Source organism: Megachile rotundata, chromosome 8 (assembly GCF_050947335.1).
Source record: "Megachile rotundata isolate GNS110a chromosome 8, iyMegRotu1, whole genome shotgun sequence".
NCBI lineage: Eukaryota > Metazoa > Arthropoda > Insecta > Hymenoptera > Megachilidae > Megachile > Megachile rotundata.
The window spans coordinates 10,552,653-10,574,930 of NC_134990.1; the positions used below are offsets into that span (position 1 = coordinate 10,552,653).

General features: G+C 33.4%; 2 long non-coding RNA genes across 3 annotated transcripts; both read right to left on the reverse strand.

Annotated features, from left to right (window-relative positions):
* Window positions 1–5,892: 5,892 nt before the first annotated feature.
* LOC143265037 (uncharacterized) lies at window positions 5,893–8,815 on the reverse strand. 2 transcript variants are annotated; one of them, XR_013039108.1, is made up of 3 exons: window positions 8,068–8,815; window positions 7,712–7,933; window positions 5,893–7,619 (listed from the first exon to the last, which is right to left on the reverse strand). It is a non-coding gene; the product is annotated as an uncharacterized LOC143265037 (long non-coding RNA). The 2 variants fall into 2 exon arrangements; XR_013039109.1 differs by having other exon boundaries at window positions 7,700–7,933.
* Window positions 8,816–14,325: 5,510 nt separating this feature from the next.
* On the reverse strand, window positions 14,326–21,772 carry LOC143265038 (uncharacterized). Its single transcript, XR_013039110.1, has 2 exons — window positions 21,595–21,772; window positions 14,326–19,575 (listed from the first exon to the last, which is right to left on the reverse strand). It is a non-coding gene; the product is annotated as an uncharacterized LOC143265038 (long non-coding RNA).
* Window positions 21,773–22,278: the final 506 nt, after the last annotated feature.

Consider the following 22,278-nt stretch of genomic DNA (forward strand, 5'->3'; position numbering starts at 1 on the left):
TTGCTCCAATCGTCCTTATCGGTTGCCCGCAGGTGCACGCCACTTGCCCACCCTTACACGCCCTCCAGCGCAGGACAGTCGCCCATCACCATGCTCGTTCTGTTTTCTTTTTTTCTCCCCGTGAAGACTACGCCTTCTTCCCTGACTCCTTCGAGAAATAGGAGAAGAGAGGAAAAAAAGGCTGCATATCCCCGGGAGTGGAAGGATCGTTTTTCGTTTCTGTTCGACAAAGTCTTCTGTTCGCGACACCACGCTTCTTCCCTTTCGTGAGAAACTTTTCGTCCACGGGCAAAAGGGGGATGAAGATCGCGCGCGCGTAACCGGTATATTGACGTAGGTGACCCATTCCGGCACGTTTCATTCTCGTGTCTCCCTTCTCCATTTTTTCCCTCCTTTCTTTTGGGATCTTTTTCCTGCGCCTCCCCGTCTGGCCACGCCGACAGGTAGCTGGGCATAATAACACAATTTCACGTGCCTGTTTCCCCAATAACTTTCTTGAAAAAAATCAGAAAGGTTAGGGAAATCTTGCGGAATGAAAATACATTTTGTTATAAGATTTATTCGACAGCACTGGGAAGGTTTTTCAAAATTAATTATTTATTATTTTTAACACATTTATTATTCAGCACTAGGTGGGAGTTTTTTCAAATTTAATTATTTATTATTTTTAACACACTTGTTATTCAGCACTAGGTGGGAATTTTTTCAAATTTAATTATTTATTATTTTTAACACACTTGTTATTCAGCACTAGGTGGGAGTTTTTTCAAATTTAATTATTTATTAATTTTAACTCATTTATTATACAGCACTAGGTGAGAGTTTTTTCAAATTTAATTATTTATTATTTTTAACACATCTGTTATTCTTGTTTTTAGTTGTGCTTTGTTTATTTCTTGCGAAACTTGAATTTCTTTTATTAAAAATATTAACTGTTATATAATTATATTGTACTATATGTAATTTACACATTTTTGTAGTTGTTAGTTAATAAATAGATGGGTTTTTGTAACATTTTATTTAGTGATGAGGTTATATATCTGTTGCGCATATATTCACTCATCTGCGCATGCGTTGTTGAATCTGCGCATGCGCCGACAGAGTTGCGCATGTATCTAAAGCTCTGCACATGCGTCGACAGATCTGCGCATGCGCGTTGCGATCTACGGTTAACGGTTGACAACCAAACAAAGTAGAAAGTGTATTTTATCGAAAATAACACTGACAATTATATTTATAAACAGTTTTTTTTATCAAAAATCAAATACAGTGCACTAAATGCTAATTTTAAACACACATTAACTACACAACTTAATAAAATATCAATTAATTTATTTGTAGTTTACACAAATGAAGGTTTAGAATGTAAGTCATCTACGTAAACATGTAAATGTATCTTAGCTGATATTATTAATCACTAACACTTAAAAATCTCTTAATCAACCAGCTGTTAGATACTATTCCATAATTTTTCGTTCATTTAAAATTGCAACTCTGTTATTTTTTCTAACTATCAATTATTATTATAAAAATTTTTATTAAATTTTAAAATGAACAATTTCCATTCTTTTTTTAATTTTCATTTTAGCTATAAATCATAGTCAATTTGATTTACGTCAAAGTTACCCCAAGTTACAGTGAAAAAAAGTGGTTCCCGATTCTTTTCCCGCGTTGTTCCGCTCTGTCATACATCGCCGGCAGGTAAAACCGTCTTTTGCGGTCCTGATTTTCTCAACTTGCGAGGAGTGGTCCAGTACCTACGAAAAGGACCCCTCGACTAGTCATTGTTCAAACGAAAGCCGTCATTGTGCGATCGAATCAAAGGGAATTCGAGTGCGTTTTCCTTGCATCCCGTTATATGACCGAGCGAGCCTCGGGAAGAAGAGTCGGTCAATACGATTTGTTCGCGAGGGAAAGAGAGGAGAGTAGAGAACAAGAGGGGCAAAAAGGCAAGGAAGGACCTCGGTAAGAATCTCTGTAGGTTGTGGGAGGAGTTGTGGGAAAATTGCCGGTAGCTTCGGAACATATTTTCGAAGGCGTTCGGATCGCCTTACCGTTTGACACGTAACACTGGCTTGGTCGAGAACCTCTTCCTTCCTTCTCGTGCTCCTTACGGTTACTCTTGTATTTGGTAACCTTGATTTTGCTTCTTTTTACATTTTTATATTTGCAAGTTTGATATTTTTGTATTTGTAAATTTTTTGAATTTGCTAATTATCAGATATTTAAATTTTATAGGTGAACATTTTTAAGTTTGGAAATTTGCGTATTGATGAATTTGGTAGTTTTGTATGAAAAAGTTTCTAGAATTCCAAGTTTATACATTTTTGAATTTATAATTTATTATATATTTAATTTTTAGAAGTTGATAATTGTGAAAGTTGTAAAGTTGAAAACTTAGAATTTTTGTAGTTCCTAATTTCTTAATTCTTTAACTTTCTAATTTCCTAATTTGCTAATTTGCTAATTTACTGATTTCCTAATTTGCTATTTTTTCACTACCAAGTTTTTTAACTTCCTAATTCCCTGATTCCTTAATTCCATAATTTCTCCATGTCATAATTTCCTAATTTTTTAATTTCTCAATTTTTTAATTTCGTAATTCCCTAATTTTCCAGCTTCCTAATTCCCCAATTTCTCAGTTTCATAACTTTGTTATTTCTTAATTCTGTTATTCCCTAATTTCCTAATTCTATCATTTTTGAATTCCTTAAATTGCTTATTCGCTATTTTCCTAATTTCCCAATTTCATTATTTTCTAGTTTTCTAACTTTTCAGTTTATTAATTTCTTAATTTCATAATTTCCTGCTCTTTAATTTCCTAATTGCTTAATTCTTTAATTTTTCAATTTCCTAATTTCCAACCTTCTAATTTCCTAATTCTTTAGTGTCAGAACTTGTGATTTCCTAATTAGTTATTTTCCTTATTCCCTAATTTTCTAATATTCTGATCTTCTTATTCTCTTATTCCTTAATTTCCTAATCCCCTTAATGCCTTATCCCTTAATTTCTTATCCCTTATCTTCCTAATTCCCTTATTTCCTGTTCCTTAATTTCCTATCCCCTTAATGCCTCATCCCTTAACTTCCTAATACCCTTAATGTCTCATCCCTTAATTTCTTAATTCCCTTAATGTCTCATCCCTTAATTTCCTAACCCCCTTAATATCTCATCCCTTAATTTCCTAATCCCCTTAATGTCCCATCCCTTAATTTCCTAATTTCCTTAATGTCTCAGCCCTAAATTTCCTAATCCCCTTAATATCTCATCCCTTAATTTCCTATTCTCCTTAATACCTCATTCCTTAATTTCCTATCCCTTAATGTCTCATCCCTTAATTTCCTAATCCCCTTAATGCCTCATCCCTTAATTTTCTATCCCTTAATTTCCTAATTCCCTTAATGTCTCATCCCTTAATTTCCTAATTCCCTTAATGTCTCATCCCTTAATTTCCTAATCCCCTTAATGCCTCATCCCTTAATTTTCTAATCCCCTTAATGTCCTATCCCCTAATTTCCCATCTCCTAATTTCCTAACCCCCAATTTCCTAATTTCAAATTTCCAAATTTCTCCATCAACAGACTCTAAATTACTTCCTTTCCATCCACGTCAGTTCTAAAATTAAATTTCTAAATCTACAAACAACCCGTCACCGAAACGACATCCGAAATCGAAAGACGCTATATTCATCTCGAAACTCGACATAAATTTAGAAAGAAACAGTTTCCAAGTTGGTACATTCGAAGTTTCGAAATGCCGCAGCATCGAAATTCTCAGATTTACAACGTGGTGTTCGAAATAGGTTCAGCATGTCTCGCGACTTAATTTCCATATGAAGCCGCATGCTAATGTCTTCATTCACATAAACAGGATACACGTCTCGGTTTCTTCATAAAAAGAGGAATTTTCTGATTCTGTAATGAACAGACGCATCGGAGATAAAGGTTTTGGCGAACCCTCGCGACTGAAAGAAGCCAGTTAATCATGCTTGTGTATTGCAATCACGGCCGAGAGGAAGTCGCGTTTCAGGATTTCTTTTTACTCTAACGGTAACGTTGCTATCCTTTTAGAGCAATTCGCCTATTTAGTAAATCTAACCGAACTACCTTCGACTCCGTTCATTTTCTTGATAATGTATCACGTTGTTGCATATCGAACCGCTTATCTGCTTCCGGTTCGGACGGTCCGCGCTTTATTCGCCCATTTTGTTGATCCGATCGTTGTCAGACGGAAAAGAATTAACGTAATTACGCTTCACATTACGCGATTCGAGAGGTTTAACGTAAGGAAATGTTTTGTGGAAGGTGAAGTCGCGGAATTTTATATTCAAATGAAAATAATGGGAATTTTCAAGAGGCTGGATTAAGGAAGATTATGGTATCTGATTTTAAAATGGAGGATTCATTAAGTCTTCAGAGGATGGAGTTCTGTATGGAGTTCTTTAAATATAAAAAAAATATATTGAAAATGATATATAAATATATTAATAAAAATATTATAAAATATAAATAATTTCGACAATTGTTCTAGCAGGAAAATAGAAACAATATCTGCAGAGATTTTGAGGTTATGCAACTATTTTGATGATAATTATAAATTTTTGGTAAGTACATGAAAATTTAGAAAAATTCTAGAAAGAAAAATATAATTGTGTGGTGGTTATTTAAATTTAATAAGATCTCAAGATTTTTGCAATTTTTTAGTTAGTTTAAAAATTTGAAGTTTTGAGAATTTTTTAAATTTTTAATTTGAAGATTTTAAAACTGGAAAATTAAAATATTTGAAAATTTAAACTTTATTTTTTAATTTAGAAGTTGAAATGTTTTGTAATTTATAAATTTAAGAAATTTACGAATTCAGAGATTAAGAAATTAAAAAGTAAAGAAATATGAAATTTCAAAAATCAAATTATAAAACTTAGAAATTTCAAAATTTCTTAATTTTCAAATTAACAATTTTTTCATTTGAAAATTTGAAAATTGAAAAATATAAAAATATTCTGTTAATTGAAAAATTAAAAATGTACAGAAATTTGATAATTTGTAAATTTTAAATTTGTTATGTTAATTGTATTGTATTGTATATAATAATAAATTTTTGTTTGTATGTCAGAAGATATTTTTTTCCTCATACATTCCACTCCCTGTCAGGTGTGGCGGCCATTAACCGACCTACTAGCAGAAGAGGTTTCTAAATTAGTAACCAAGTCCACCATTTTGTGACATTTCACCTGTAATAATATTCAAGTATAAAACTTGCAGTTAAAAATTTCAGTACAAACCTACATTATTTAACATGACAATATTATTTATAATTTATATAATATATAATTTGGTTTATTTGGAAATTTCATAATTTTTAGGTTAACAATTTAATTTATTTAGAAAATAATTTGTGGTTTTATTATTTAGTTTCCTTAGAAATTTACTAATTAGTAGTTTAACAATTTAGTTTGTTAGTTAATTTGATAATTTACAATTTGACAATTTAATTTATTTGTAAATTTCACAAAGTACAATTTAATAATTTAGTTTATTTAAAAATTCCATAATTTGTAGTTTTAACAATACAGTTTGTTAGTTAATTTGATAATTTACAATTTGACAATTTAATTTATTTGTAGATTTCACAAAGTACAATTTAATAATTTAATTTATTTAAAAATTCCATAATTTGTAGTTTTAACAATACAGTTTGTTAGTTAATTTGATAATTTACAATTTGACAATTTAATTTATTTGTAGATTTCACAAAGTACAATTTAATAATTTAGTTTATTTAAAAATTTCATAATTTGCAATTTAACAATATAGTTTGTCACTTAATTTGATAATTTACAATTTGACAATTTAATTTATTTGTAGATTTCACAATGTACAATTTAATAATTTAGTGTATTTAAAAATTTCATAATTTGCAATTTAACAATTAAGTTTGTTATAAAACTTAATAACTAACAATTTAACAATTGACTATTTATTGAATAATTAATAACTTGCCAATTTAATTCATCTAACTTAACAATTTCCAATCCGTCAATTAAACTCATTCATAAATAAAATACCTAACAATTTAACAATACACAAATATAAAAATCTAAAAAATCCAAAAATTTCACATTTACAAAAAATATAAATAAATTATTTCTAATTAGCAGGTCGGCAGCCTATAAACAACGCACCTCACCTTGCATTACGCTTATCAGTTCTGAAGGCCTCGTATTTGTCTCTGGAGCTAGCGACACTACTTTATATTCCCCGATATAAAGATATCGAAATATAATATCCGAGTATATTTACCGTCGCATCCAACACGTGCACATCGGCTATCAGGAACTCTACCGCAAAATGCAAATTTATTTGGTGGTGTAAAAAAACGAGGATAGTTGATGGTGACCGTATATGCACAGTTCGGTACGCCTTGACCGTTTATTTTGAATTTGTTGCAAGTTCGATGACCGACGACGATGAACCACGGCCATGAAGAAAGGCTGTGCCCGCATAAGCATTCCTCCATACATATACGTGTATCACAACTCATAAATACACGATGTGCATTCACAATTTTTACCCGTTGATCCCTTGTATTTCAATATTCCCTTCCACCATTTTACTTTTTCACCGCGTGCCTTTCATTGTCTGCCATTTTTGTCCATATAGGCATGTAAAACTTCAGCTAAGGGATCGTGAAGTAATTACAAGAAAGGAGAAATGTCATTTAAAATTAAAACAGATTCTTTTCATTGAGTTTTTAAGGTTATGTTAACTAGAATTTAGTTTAGTTGTAAATTTATAAGTCTATAATCTTTTACTTGCATCGGTTGTATTTTATCTTCAAATTTATATTATATTTCTACTGCAGTGTGTAAGTAAACGATATAGTGCATTCAAATATTCAAATTGTTAAATTTCTACACATTACAATAACACGTTCTACAATTCTGCTACTCTTATTTCTTATGAAGCTTTAATGTCTTTTATTAAAAATAGCAAGTACTATTTCATCACAGTGCACTATACGTAGTTTATTAATATTCGTTATTGTTGGTTAATGAACAGATAGGTTTTTGTTACATTCTTGTTTATAGAGTCAAATACCTGTCAGTTTTATTTGTAAGATTTTGTCACACACTCGTATGCGCAGTCCTAGCTTCGGTACGATCTGCGCATGCGTCTACGAATCTGCGCGCGCATCTACTGTTCTGCGTATGCGTCGGTGATTCTGCGCATGCGTCTACGAATCTGCGCGCGCATCTACTGCTCTGCGTATGCGTCGGTGATTCTGCGCATGCGTCTACGAATCTGCGCGCGCATCTACTGCTCTGCGTATGCGTCAATGCTTCTGCGCATGCGTCTACGATTCTGCGCATACGTTCACCACTCTGCGTATGCGTCTACCATTCTGCGTATGCGTCTACGCATCTACGCATGCCCTCTCCAACCTGCAACAAACGCATGACAACCAAACAAAGAAGAAAGTATATTTTATCACATAAATCACTGGCGCCACATTCACAAAGAGTTTTTTTATCAAAAATCGAGTGTAGTGCATCAAACGCAAAAGTTAAACACTCATCGACTGCATGGATCAAGAAAATATCCATCAATTTACGGTAATGTCTGCAAATAAAAATTTGAAGTATGTAATTCATTCAAATGTTTAAATATATCTTTGCTATTAATCACTAATACTTAAATACCTTCTAACTTACGAAGTAATCGGTATTGAACGACGATTTTTCATCCATAAATTACTGCGTTGTTATTTTTTTCTAATTATCAATTATTAACATCAAATTTTGAATCAACTCACGGGTCTTCCTTCTTTAGTAAAATTTTTTTTATATTATAAATTACTTGTAGTCCGATTTTCATCGCAACTGGCCGTTACAGTAGTCTTAGACCGGTCCTATATTATCTTCCTTCAATTACTCCTGTAATATGGACATTTATTAAAAATTATTGCAGTGATTTTTTTTTAATTATCAATTATTATTATCAAATTTGAAATGTATAGTCCTCCTCCTTTTTTAAAATTCTATTTATACTAGAAATCACTTGTACTTACTGAGATTTTCACCGCAACTGGTCAATACAATAAAAAAGGCTTAGACCGGTCCCATACGATCATCCTTCAATTACTCCTGTAATATGAACATTTTTGAAAAAGCTACCCGGACAGTTTTTAGACGCAAAAACATATTCACAGGTAACCATACCTTGTATCAAGGTAGCAGTATGTAATCGAGATGTTGATAAAAAAAGCAGCGAAGAAAAGGAGGAAGTTGAAAATGCAAAAGAGGGTAAAGAAATATCGGAGGACAAGAATGAAAGCAAAGGTGCCGCTAGTTCGGTAGGGACACCTGCGTCAGGGACGAAGCAGTGTTCATAATCCTCTTTATCCTAAAACAGGATCGATCATGAGATTCCGTAGGCGTGTCAGGACGTCTCAGAACTAGCGAACCGCATCCTACTTATGTTTAATCGTGTTCACCTTCCTTGCTCACAATTCCGTCTCGTCCTAGCGATCTTTATCTCTTTTTCTTTTTCATCTTGCCAGAATGAAAAGAAACCGACTCGATAAATGTACCTGTTACTTTCCGGACACTATTCCTTTCGTTCGCTATAAAATGGCTCGTTTCCAACATTTTTAAGTCTTTTAAGTTTATTGGTTTGGAACTGTGAGATTTACTGTTTTTTCAATTTTTAGATAGGGGTGTTCATATTTTCGGTTCAAATTTTTTTTAATATCAAAATTTTGAAATTTTACTTTTCCACTTTTCAAATTACCAAATTTCTATTTTTTCAAATTTTTACGCTTGCATATATTTAAATTGCTACATTTAACAGTTGCAAAATTTTCAAATTTTCGAATTTTCAAAATTTCAAATTTCCAAATATTCAAATTTCTAAATTTGCAAATATCCAAATTTCTAAATTTCCAAATTTCCAAATTTCCAAATTGCCAAATTTGCAAATATCCAAATTTCTAAATTTCCAAATTTCCAAATTTCCAAATTTCCAAATTTCCAAATTTCCAAATTGCCAAATTTGCAAATATCCAAATTTCCAAATTACATTTTCACGTTTTCAAATTTAAAAAATTCCGAATTATGCATTTCTCAAATCTCCAAATTTTCAAATTTCCAATTTGAAATTTTCAGCTTTCTAAATTTCCAAATTTCAAAATACCCAAATTCCACTATTCAAAATTTCCAAACCCCACACTCTCAGTTTCTCAACCCAAACAAAAACCCTCTAGAAATACAAAAATTCCCCTAGAAGCTAACCCCAAAATTTTCAACCTCCAAATTTCCAAATTCCAAAATACCCAAATTCCACTATTCCAGATTCCCAAACTCTACACTCCTAGTTTCTCAGCCCAAACGAAAATCTCCCCAGAAACCAAACCCCAAAATTTTCAATCTCCTAAATTTCCAAATTTCAAAATACCCAAATTCCACTATTCGAAATTCCCAAACCCCACACTTTCAGTTTTCCATCCAAACAAAACCCTCTAGAAATAAAAAAATTCCCCCAAAGGCAAACCGCAAAATGGCGCCTAGCAGGAAATAAACTGCGCACTTCACTGCGCAGCCACGCACGCGATTTCCATCGAGCGTCAAAAGCGTGTTCTTCGCACCTTCGCGTACGATTTCCGTTCCAGAATCCATTAGACTGTAATTACCTCGAATAGTATCTTTTCCCCGATATTTTCACGAACGAAAAAGCGACTACGTTCTGTGTAAAGCCGCTTCTTTCCACGGCGCAAAAAAACATCTTCGATGCTGGCAAACATTTTGCAGTTTCATGTTAAGTAGCGTAAGCGCGCTTGTCGTTTCCCTGGCAGAAGACGGCCTATCGGGATACCAGCTTCCGGTCGACTCGAGGTTTTTCTCATATCCTTTGAATAGCCTCTCGTGATACTCACGGCCAGTGGCAGGTACCTATATTCGAGATCTCCGTGTGCGCTCGACCATGTAATGACCACCGTCTCATCCCAACACAGGAAGAGGAACAGGTTTTCCATTTTTCACCGGCTTATCGTCCCACCTTAACCTCGAGCTTGTCGATTCTCCGGATGTCAGAAGTCCGCGGTAAAAAAATAAATAACATCCACCGGTAAAAGGACAGAGATACAATTCGACGGGTAGAAGTAAAAATAGTTTAAACGGACCCGTGTATTGACCTAAACATATTTAGTTGGTTATTGTCGGTGGACATTTCATTTACTTTCAAAATTTCTGAAAGCTTAAATCTACAATTTCCCGTACTTCCAAATTCTAAATTCCCTAGTTTCCAAATCTCTAAAACTCCAACTTGAAATCATGAATCCTTAAATTTTCAAATTCTCAAAATCACTCAACATCCTCAAATTCGCATTTTCCAAATTCGTACACCCAAAGTTTAAGAATCTAAAATTTTTGCAAAAATCGCCAACCTTCGAATCAAAACAGTATAAACAGAGTCGTCTTATAAACTTCGAAATAACCAGTCATTCTAAGTAAGCAGTACAAAGCAAAGGGGTTAAAACCTTACAATGACGTCAACATATCGAACAAGTCATCGAGTCGAACGCAGCAGTGAAAATCCGCACTCAGGAACAAAGAGAGATGGCGAAGTGAGGTGTGAGATCCGTGAATAACGGAAGAAAAGAATATAATACGAAGAAGGCGTGTAAAGGTATTTATCCGAATATTTACGAGGAGACTCGATTGCTGTCTTCTCAAAAAATGTTTTAAGCAGGTTAACACAATCATACACTTATCGAACAGCACATTTTCTTAAAATCAGTATCTGTTATTATACAGTTCCTTTTTGATAGGACACACACAATAATTTCATAATCACACATACAATAATTCCATAACGACACACACAGACACAAACAATATTTACTTCAGGATAAATAACTATAAATTAAAAACCGTTACAGAAGTATTATATTCTTAAAATCAGTATGTGTTATTATACAGTTCCTTTTTGATAGGACACACACAATAATTCCATAATGACACACACAAACACAAACAATATTTACTTCAGGATAAATAACTATAAATTAAATACCGTTACAGAAGTATTATATTCTTAAAATCAGTATCTTTTATTATACAGTTCCTTTTTGATAGGACACACACAGTAATTCCATAATGATACACACACAAACACAATATTTACTTAAGAAAAAGTACCCATAAATTAAAAATCGTTACAGAAGTATTATATTCTTAAAATCAGTATCTGTTATTATGCAGTTCCTTTTTGATAAGACACACACAATAATTCCATAATGACACACACAAACACAATATTTACTTAAGGAAAAGTACCTATAAATTAAAAACCGTTGCAGGGATATTATATTCTTTAAACCAGTATCTGTCATAGAACAAACACTTTTTGATAAGATTTTAATAATAACTCCCACATAAACAATATTTATTTAAGTATGAACTATTTTACACAGTAAAGAAAAACTTGTTTAGAACCGTAGCACGTATTGCAACATTTCCGCATGTAGCATCCCACTTGAACAGTGCAACAAAATACAGGACACGATAAACGCGAATTTAGTGGCAAACCAATGAAGCGCCACTAGTTGACAAATTCGGTGTACTAATGCACGCTTTACGAACGCATATAGATCACATTATTCTAACACTTTTTAATGAGCAATGTTTTTAAGTAAAATTCAATCTTTGATGTGTTTAGTGAAACGAAAACGGACGTTATTGTGTGTATTACGGGGTGCTTCAGTTGTCGCTGATTTCGGTGCCCCAATTAAGGGGTCCGTCTATGTTTTGGCGCCCCCCGTTACGGTGTCATCGAACGTCGCTCTAACCTAGCTTTTGCGAAACGTCACGATTTTCTTCCGAACGCTGTCGTTACGTGGTAAATAATTGAATTATGACACCGTATTACGACAAGGTCGGAAATCTTGCGGTGTCACAGAATTGAGGAGGAAATAAAAATGAAAGGCTCGTAGGTGTGAATTTATTCTTTTCTTATTACGTCAGAGCATTTTACGATATTATATGCATTTTGTATGGTGGAGGTGCTGTTTATGGTCGAGTTACGTGAAACAGTTCAGTAAGTATTTAAGGTTTTCGATCAGAATTTCTCTAAATATTATTGAAAATGTAATGTGTATTCTTTGATAAATATTTGATATTGTAATATGTATATTAAAATTGTATTTTAAAGTTTTTTATTTTGAATTTTATTCGTTGATGGTTAGATTTTATTTTAGATAACTTTGTTATGCAATCTATACGTGTTGGTTATAGTATACGTAAATTAAATTTCGCGGTATGGATTTCGCTGAAGAATAGCGTCATTGACCTAACCTTGTTGACTATTTCGGGACTCTGATTAGAGGGTCTCTATATAGGAGTACACTCGAGTGCAATGTACTCTTCCTTTGGAAGGAAGGACATAGTCTTGACAGGAACATATATAAACTTATCAATACTCAAGTTCTAATATTTTCAAACTTCTTACTATTTATTCTTACATTTTTAAATTTTTACGTCTTCAAATTTTTGATTTTAATTATTTCAAGCTTTGTAAATTTGCAAATTTTCAAATAAAATTTTTCAATTTTTATAGTTCTCAATCTTTTAGTTTTTAAAATTTCTAAATTTGTGGATTTCTAGATTTGTACTTCTTCAAAATATAGAAAACTGAATGTCCAAAAATGTCAAGGATCTTAAATTCTTAATCCATCAAAGAGTGTAAATTTTTCAAGTTTATTTCTAATATTGAATTTTTCAAATTCATATTTTGGTAAATTTTCAAGTTGCTGAATTGTTAAATTTTCAAATCTTCAGAATAACAAATTCCAAAATTACCACATTTTCGAACCTACAATTTTTAAATCTCAAAATTCCCAAATCCACAAATTCCTAAAGAAAAAATTCCAGAATTTGTATATTTTCAAAATCCATATTTTTCAAACCTCTAAACTTCAAAATCCCCGCTACCAAAATTCCCTAATTCAAGTAACTCTCATACTTATGAAGTCCAAACTTCCAAACTGCTCCCTAAATTCCTCCTTCTTAAATTCCCATCTTCTAATTTCCCCAATTCCAGTAGCTTTCAAACTCTCCCAAAATTAATATTTCTCAAATTTCCGACTTACAAATTCCCCTATTCCAGTAACTCTCATACTTAACAAGTGTCAACCTCTAAACTCCCTGCAGCCAAAATTCCTATTTTATAATATTCTCATCTTGCAAAGGTCCCCAATTCCAAAATTTCCCAACTCTCAAAATTTCTTAATTTCAGTAACTTTCATACTTGTTAACTCCAAACTTTCAAACCCCCGCTCCCAAAATTCCTCCCTCCTAAATTCCCATCTTCTAATTTCCCCAATCTCAAAGTTCCCAATCCTGTAGTCCCCAAACTTCCAAACTCCCCGCTCCCAAAATTCCTCCCTCTTGAATTCTCATCTTCTAAAAGTTCTCAATTTCAAAATTTCCCAATTCCAATAACTTTCATTCTTGTCAAATGCAAACTTCCAAACTCCCCGTTCCCAAAATCCCTCCCTCTTAAATTCCCATCTCCTAATTTCCCCAGTTCCAAAGTTCTGAATCCTATTAGCTCCCAAACTTATCAAATCCAAATTTCCAAAATTCCCAAAATTGCCAACTCGCAAAGTTTCTTGATCCCAATATCCCCCAAACTCATCGAATCCCCAGAATTCCCCAAAAGGATCAAACCCTCTATCCATCTCCCCTCGGTTGCCAGATTTTCGTTCGTAAGGGAGATTTGTTGTCGACTGTACGCGTCCGCACGCAGCTTCGGTTATGCGTGTTCGTTCGTTTATGCGTGTATCCGCATGCTTACGACGAGACGTGGCAACGCAGGTTGGAATGCAGTTTAGGAACGCGAGAGTCGCCCACGAGGCCAGCTCCCCTTCCCCTTCTGAAGGTCTTCTTACAGGAAGAAACCGAGGCTGAGGGGAAGCGAGCTGCTACCAGGAAGGAACTCGTTGAAATTCCCTTGACTCACCTTCTTTCTTCTCATCTACGGGTATGCGCTTCTCCTCTTCCTCCTCTTCTTCTTCTTCTTCTTTCACTGCCGTGTAAAAATTTCTAATACGCATGCGTGCTTCTGGCCGGACAACAGTGTTCACCTTACCGGAATTTCTGTCCATTTCTTTCTGCTCCTTTCTAATCGGACATTTCGTAACGCGATTGAATTTGAAAAACGTTACGAGACTGTGTAATGAAGGTGTCTGCTATTGATAACCGCTCGAGGACTTCGGAGAAATCTTGGAGAAATTATGGGACGCTTTAGAGACTAGGAGACGTTTTGAATGTGGGACAGGTTCTTTTTTTTTTTGTTGCGAAATTATTTGTCAATTTTAAATTATTGGTGAGTGATTTTTGGAAATTAATGTATAAAAAAGATGTACTGTATATAAATAGTCTTGCTTTCGTCGTATTAATTAATATAATATAATAAGTAGTGAATTATATGTCTGGTAAATTTCAGTATTTTGTCCATAGTCAACTTTAGTTCAACAGGCTAAATATAGAGGATATTAATATTAAACATTCAGTATTATCTGAACGTTAAATATTCATTATTATGTAAATATTAATCACTTGATGTTATCTAGGTATTCAGTGTTCGTTATCTAGATACTAAATGTTCATTATTATGATAATATTAAACGCTTATTACTGGCTAAATATTAAGTACTCATTGTAATCTAGATATTAGATGTTCAATGTTATCTACATATTAAATGTTCATTAGCATCTAAATATTAAATGTTCAATATTACCTAAACATTAAATATTCAATATTACCTAAATACTAAATGTTCGTTATTACCCAAAAATTAAATACTCAATATTATATAAATATTCATTATTATTAGTACAATAAGCTGTCAACATATGTTTCAACGTATCTAACCTTTTCAGGAACGATTCGAACCTCACAAAAAGAAGTGATGTATAACTTCTAAAGTAATTATGCTTTGCTTATTTTCAATCTGTAGTAACTAAACAAACAAATTCTAAAAGTATCAATAATATACGGAAGAAGTGGTAATATACATATGTATGTTCGACACTGGTTGTTGAATTTGAGTTCTTAAAAAGAAATTAACGATAGAATATATGGTAGTGTCCTTGACAAGGTTAACCGTTCTATGACTTTTAAAGCTCGGTAAAATATTGCGTTTGTAACAATGTATGTACGGTAATGTGAAAAAGTATTCGAAACTTCTTTATTGTAGTACAACGAAGAAATGAATACTATTGAAATATGGAGATAAAATAGAGAAATAATACTATTTCCAATGGATTTATTTATGTATAATTCTGTCGATTACCGAGTTTTGAAGATATCCTATCATGATACTATAGTTTTTCAAATTTTAGAGAATTTTCAATAAATTGTAATTATACATCAACTAAGCTTTAGGAAGTATTTGAAATTCCTCCTTGCGGTACAAATGAAGAATTAAAATGTTTCCATTTATGATGGGCTTATTTATGAATAATATTTGTTATTAAATATTAAAGATATAACATAAATACTATAGTAATTTTTCCAGTCTCAAGGAATTACAACTGAAAAATTATAATTAATCTACGGAGCGTCGAAAACTGTTCAGAAATCTCGCCGTAATTCAAGATGGCGCCATATTGGTTAGCGCGTCATTTCTATTCTAATTGCATTCTTGCTGACATTCTACACTATATTAATATGAAACAGCGTAAAATTAATGTAAAAAATATTTGTAATTGTACTAAAAACGAAGTGCAGTAATTAGATGTAGAAATACGGACATTAGTATTAGATCATCGGTAATTTTTCATCGAACGAAAGATAAAACATTACGCGTCGCAGATATTAATATTAAAAGGTCCACGTTTACGATTTTATTGGAGCGACGTTTTTACCCAGAAAAGTATTATTTCCTTATCATCACCTCCTACTCTCAGGTGCATCACAGTTAATTTTCGTTGAAATCATTCCGAGTCATATTTCTAACAAAATAAACCACAATTCGTAATTAATTTTCAAAGAACAGTGAAATTGTTTGGGGGTTTTGTGCACCGATCCTAAAACAAGAACCGTGTCGACTTTGCGAGTACTAGAAACTGAACTAGAACTTGCAAGCTGATAACAGAAGCAATCATTCCTAGACAGACCAACAGATCTCACTCATATTGACGTCACGCAACCAATATTATACAATTCGTACTTTTAGAATTGTCCTTATTACTAAAAACCGGAGGTAAATTCCGTAAAGTACTCGGCTAAATCTGTCAACCTAAGGTGAACTTACACCACCTTCAAAATAATCTTTCCAGTACCACTAATTACCCAAACAGGTTGGTCAGTGTAATAATTGAGATAAATTGATAAGAGATATGGATGTTTGTTGGAAATTGTAGAGGAAGGAAACTAAAGGGGAGCATTCCATTAATGTTCGTTCCAGGTAGCCGTGACCTCCTCCTTCTCCTTTCCCATCGTCAGCACCAGACTCCGTTATTTTTGCCGTTGACTTCGTCGACTCGACGAAGCAAGTCTTTCAGCGAGGACCTTCCTCTTGACTCATCTTATTTCTCTGTTCCTTACAAGGAAATCGATCGGAGAAATATCCAGTGACCACTGATTTACAGATGCAATATATTCCACAAGTATTTCCACATGTACAAGTACAAACCACTTATTCAATTGTTTTATTTTCTTATTTTTTGGAATACGATTTTAAAGATAATAGCAATAAGTGGGTTGGTGTTGTATTAGAAAAGTTTGGTGGATTTATGTAGTTGTTTTAATGGGGTAGCAAGGTTCCTGATTTCTAAAGTTCTAATCTTCAAATTCTCAGTGCTGAAACTAGCAGATCTTCCATTTACTACATTCTTAATCTTCAAATTTTCAAATCCGCAATGGCCAAATTACCATATCCCCAATCTCTATATTTTTCAAAACCCAAACCTTCAAATTCTCAATATTCAACTCACCATGTACCTAATTCACAATTTTTTAATTTTCCTGTTGCAAAGTCCCTTATCTTCAAATTTTCCAATGCCTAATCTCCAAATACTTCATATTTAACTTGTCAAATTTCTAATCTTCAATCATGAAATAGTCAATATTCAACTTACCTGATCTCTAATCTCCAAATTTTCAAATCCTTAATCTCAAATCACCAAACTTCAACTTCTTAATGTTCAACTTGCCAAATCTCGAATTCTTAACATCCAACTTACTAATTCCGTACTTATCAAGTTTTCACATTCCCAACCTTCAAATCCCTAATCTTCACTTCACTCAATCCTTAGTCTACAAATTTACGAATCCCTAATTTCCAAAGTTCCAAATCTCAGATCCACAATCTTCAAATTCTCAATATCCAGCTTAATAATTCCCTAATTAACAAATTTCCACATCCCAACCTTCAAATCTGTAATCTCCTCCTCACCCAATTCCCAATCGACAAATTGGCAAGTCCCTAATTTCCAAATCTCCAAACCTCAAATCATCAAACCCTCAAATTCTCTATATTCAACTTACCAATTCTATGATCTCCATATGTTCCAAACCTCCAAGTCTCAGATCCACAATCTTCAAATTCTCAATATCCAACTTACTAATTCCCTAATTAACAAATTTCCACATCCCAACCTTCAAATCTCTAATCTCCTCCTCACCCAATTCCTAATCGACAAATTTGCAAATCACTAATTTCCAAACCTCAAATCTTCAAACCTTCAAATTCTCAATATTCAAATTAACAATTCTATGATCTCCAAATATTCCAAAGCTCCAAATCTCAGATCCACAATCTTCAAATTCTCAATATCCAACTTACTAATTCCCTAATTAACAAATTTCCACATCCCAACCTTCAAATCTGTAATCTCCTCCTCACCCAATTTCTAATCGACAAATTGGCAAATCCCTAATTTCCAAACCTCAAATCTTCAAACCTTCAAATTCTCAATATTCAACTTACCAATTCTATTATCTCCATATGTTCCAAAGCTCCAAATCTCAGATCCACAATTTTCAAATTCTCAATATCCAACTTACTAATTCCCTAATTAACAAATTTCCACATCCCAACCTTCAAATCTGTAATCTCCTCCTCACCCAATTTCTAATCGACAAATTGGCAAATCCCTAATTTCCAAACCTCAAATCTTCAAACCTTCAAATTCTCAATATTCAACTTACCAATTCTATTATCTCCATATGTTCCAAAGCTCCAAATCTCAGATCCACAATTTTCAAATTCTCAATATCCAACTTACTAATTCCCTAATTAACAAATTTCCACATCCCAACCTTCAAATCTCTAATCTTCACCTCACCCAATCCTTAGTCAACAAATTCACAAATCCCTAATCTCCAAATTGACAAATACCTAATTTCCAAGTCCCGAATCCACATTCTTCAAATTCTCAATATCCAACTTACTAATTTCCTAAACATTAAATTCCCACATCCCAACCTACAATTCCCCAATCTCCAAATTACCAAATCCCTAATTTCCAAAGTTCCAAATCTTAAGTTTTCAATCTTTCAAATTCTCAACATCCAACTTACTAAATGTATAATCTCCAAATTTGTCAAATCTACAAATCTCAAGCCTTCAAACTTCAAGTTCTTAATATTCAACTTGCCAAATCCCTACTTTCTAAATCTCAAATCTTCCAAGCGTCCACATCTAACTTAATTCCCTAATTATCAAATTCCCACATCCCAAACTTCAAACCTCAATATCCACCTTACTAATTCCCTAATTATCAAATTTCCACATCCCAACCTTCAAATCTCCAATCTCCAACTTGTCAAATCGCTAATTTCCAAAGTTCCAAATCTTAAGTTTTCAATCTTTCAAATTCTCAACACTCAACTTACTAATTGTATAATCTCCAAATTTTTCAAATCTACAAATCTCAAGCCTCCAAATTTCAAGTTCTTAATATTCAACTTGCCAAATCCCAACTTTCTAAATCTCAAATCTTCCAAGCGTCCACATCTAACTTAATTCCCTAATTATCAAATTCCCACATCCCAACCTACAATTCCCCAATCTCCAAATTCCCAAATCCCAATCTCTGACTCCTCAGCACCCAAATCCCTAATCTCCGACCTATCAATCCTCTAATCACGTCACCTCATGAAACTCGCTGCACCTGTCCCATGGAACACAAAATTCCTCTTCCTCTCTCCTTCCGTCTCTCAACGTTTGACATTTCCTCTGGCATTTCGTTATCAGCCATCTAAAAAACACGTACCTACCGGTGTTTCTTTTCTTTTTTTTATCTCAATCCGACTCGATCGAGGAAATTCAAACATCTTCTGACGTCACGCGATACCTAGTTGGTGTTGCGAATGTCTTGCGTCACCGGCCGCGCTTCCTGTCTACCGAATTCCTGCCGGACAAGCACGGATTCGACGTATGTTGATTCATTCGTATCGAGAAGTATTATACGCCCGTCGCAAGATGAGTTCTACGAATTCAGGGAAATGGAGTCCGACTTCCTTGTTTCTCGATTTGATTGGTTTACAGTCGAGAGCGCATCTGTTCTCCCTGGAGAAAATATGACGAACTATGATACGGGGAGGCTTTGGGGCTTCGGAGATTTTGGGATGGATTACAGATTCACGGATAAAGTGATTTAGGGATTATTGCGTATGTTGAGTTAGGGGTTGTGGGTTCTAGGGACTTTTTGATTATGGGAATGGGGCGTATTGGAAATTGAAGATGTAAGAATTTGTGGAGTTTTCTAGGGATATTTTTATTTTGGGATCTGACTTATCTAGGGATCTTTTGACTTCACGGATTTAGAGGTTATGGGTTCTAGGGACTTTTTGATTATGGGAATGGGGCGTATAGAAACGTGAAGATGTAAGAATTTGTGGATTTTTTTACCTAGGGATATTTTTATTTTTGGATCTGACTTATCTAGGGATCTTTTGACTTTACGGATTTAGAGGTTATGGGTTCTAGGGACTTTTTGATTATGGGAATGGGGCGTATTGGAAATTGAAGATGTAAGAATTTGTGGAGTTTTTGATTTAGGGATATTTTTATCTTGGGACCTGACTTATCTAGGGATCTTTTGACTTTACGGATTTAGAGGTTATGGGTTCTAGGGACTTTTTGATTATGGGAATGGGGCGTATAGAAACGTGAAGATGTAAGAATTTGTGAATTTTTTCACCTAGGGATATTTTTATTTTGGGATCTGACTTATCTAGGGATCTTTCGACTTTACGGATTTAGAGACATAGAGATTTAGGTCATTTAGAAATTTGCGTATTTTTGAATGAATTACAAATTTGTGGATATAGTAATTTTTGGAATTTTCAAATACTTCAATATAAAGATTATAGGTTTTAGGGATTTTTGCGAACAGGGACTTGAAGAGGTAAGATTTTATGGATTTTTCATCTAGGAATATTTTTATCTTGGGACCTGACTAATCTAGGGAATTTTAATTATGGTATCTGGTCATTTAGGGATTTAAAATTTTAAGAATTTGTCAACGTAACAAGTTAAAAAATTACTATATTTGTGGGTATACAGATTTTGAAACATAAACATTTGAAAGTTTTTAGAATTAGAAAACTTGTACATTCTTAATGTATTCAAACTATTCAAATATTCGAATAATTTCAAAATCTTTGAATATAGCTGGGAATTCGAATATCTTGAACTATTCAAATAGTAGGTATTCGAATATTCGAGTGTTCAGATCTTTCATGGTATTCGAGTAATTCATAGTATTTGAATTTGCTGGAATATTCGAATAATTCGTAATATTCAAATATTCGAATAGTCCATAATGTTAAAACATTCTAAGTCTTCAAATTTGTTGTAGTATTCGAATAGTTCATATGTAATATTCAAATATTCGAAATATTCAAATCTTACATGGTATTCGAATAGTTCGGAATATTCAAATTTCCCAAAGTACTCAAATAATTCATACTAATCTAATATTCAAAATATTCAAATCTTTCATGGTATTCGAATACTTCGCAGTATTTGAATTTCCCGAAGTACTCGAATAATTCATACTATTCTAATATTCAAAATATTCAAATATTTAATGGTATTCGAATAGTTCGGAATATTCGAATTTCCCAAAGTACTCGAGTAATTCATACTATTCTAATATTCAAATTATTCAAATCTTTCATGGCATTCGAACAGTTCGGAATATTCGAATTTTCCAAAGTACTCGAGTAATTCATACTATTCTAATATTCAAAATATTCAAATATTTAATGGTATTCGAATAGTTCGGAATATTCGAATTTTCCAAAGTACTCGAGTAATTCATACTATTCTAATATTCAAAATATTCAAATCTTTCATGGTATTCGAAAAGTTCATAATATTCGAATTTCCTAAAGTACTCAAATAATTCATAATATTCGAATTTCCCGAAGTTCTCAAATAGTCCGTATTCAAGTATTCAAATATTGAATTGACTATTAGAATAGACCGTATTCAAACTACTCAAATTTCAAATCCAAATATCATCGATCATTCAAAGTATTCGAATACCCGAATTCGGATTACGTGTCTAATCCGAAGTACCTGTTACATCGGAAGCCGGCCTAAGGCGCCATTCGAGACACGCCAGTGTGGGAAGCTGCGTCGGCGTTGGCCTGGCTCGCGCCTCGTCACGCTACGTTACTCCGCACCGTTCTGCCTCGCATTACGTCGACAATTGATCCTAACGCGCTAGACGCCGAGCCAATTAAGAGACCTCTTGTCCAATTACGTCATCCACCACCGATACACACCGTCCTCAAGCTTTCTACCCGAGCTCTGACCAATATCTCCTCCGCGAGCCTGCCCGCGCCCGCGGGGCTCCGAACCCCGACATTACTTACGTATTTACCTTCTTGCGTATCGAATCGCCGATTGCGAAACCTGCAAACCGAACAGTAGGTACAAGAGACGACAGTCCGACAAAGAAACTACTCTCAGATTTATGTCATGCCAAATGAAAATGAGATTTCGTTTTATTCCAAGAAATTTTGTCATTCAGCGAATAATTCTTTATATTTGCTCATCTGTTTATTCGTAACTTGTTTAGAAGAAATAGTTTGCTTGTTTGTAATTTTTAATAAATACCAGTAAATATTTTGTCCTTTGTAACACACTCCATGTGTCATTTGTAACATATTTGTCATATATTACAATACTGTACATTACAGTACATATAATCACTCTGTATTTATATATTAATAATTAAAATAATTTATTTGTATCAAA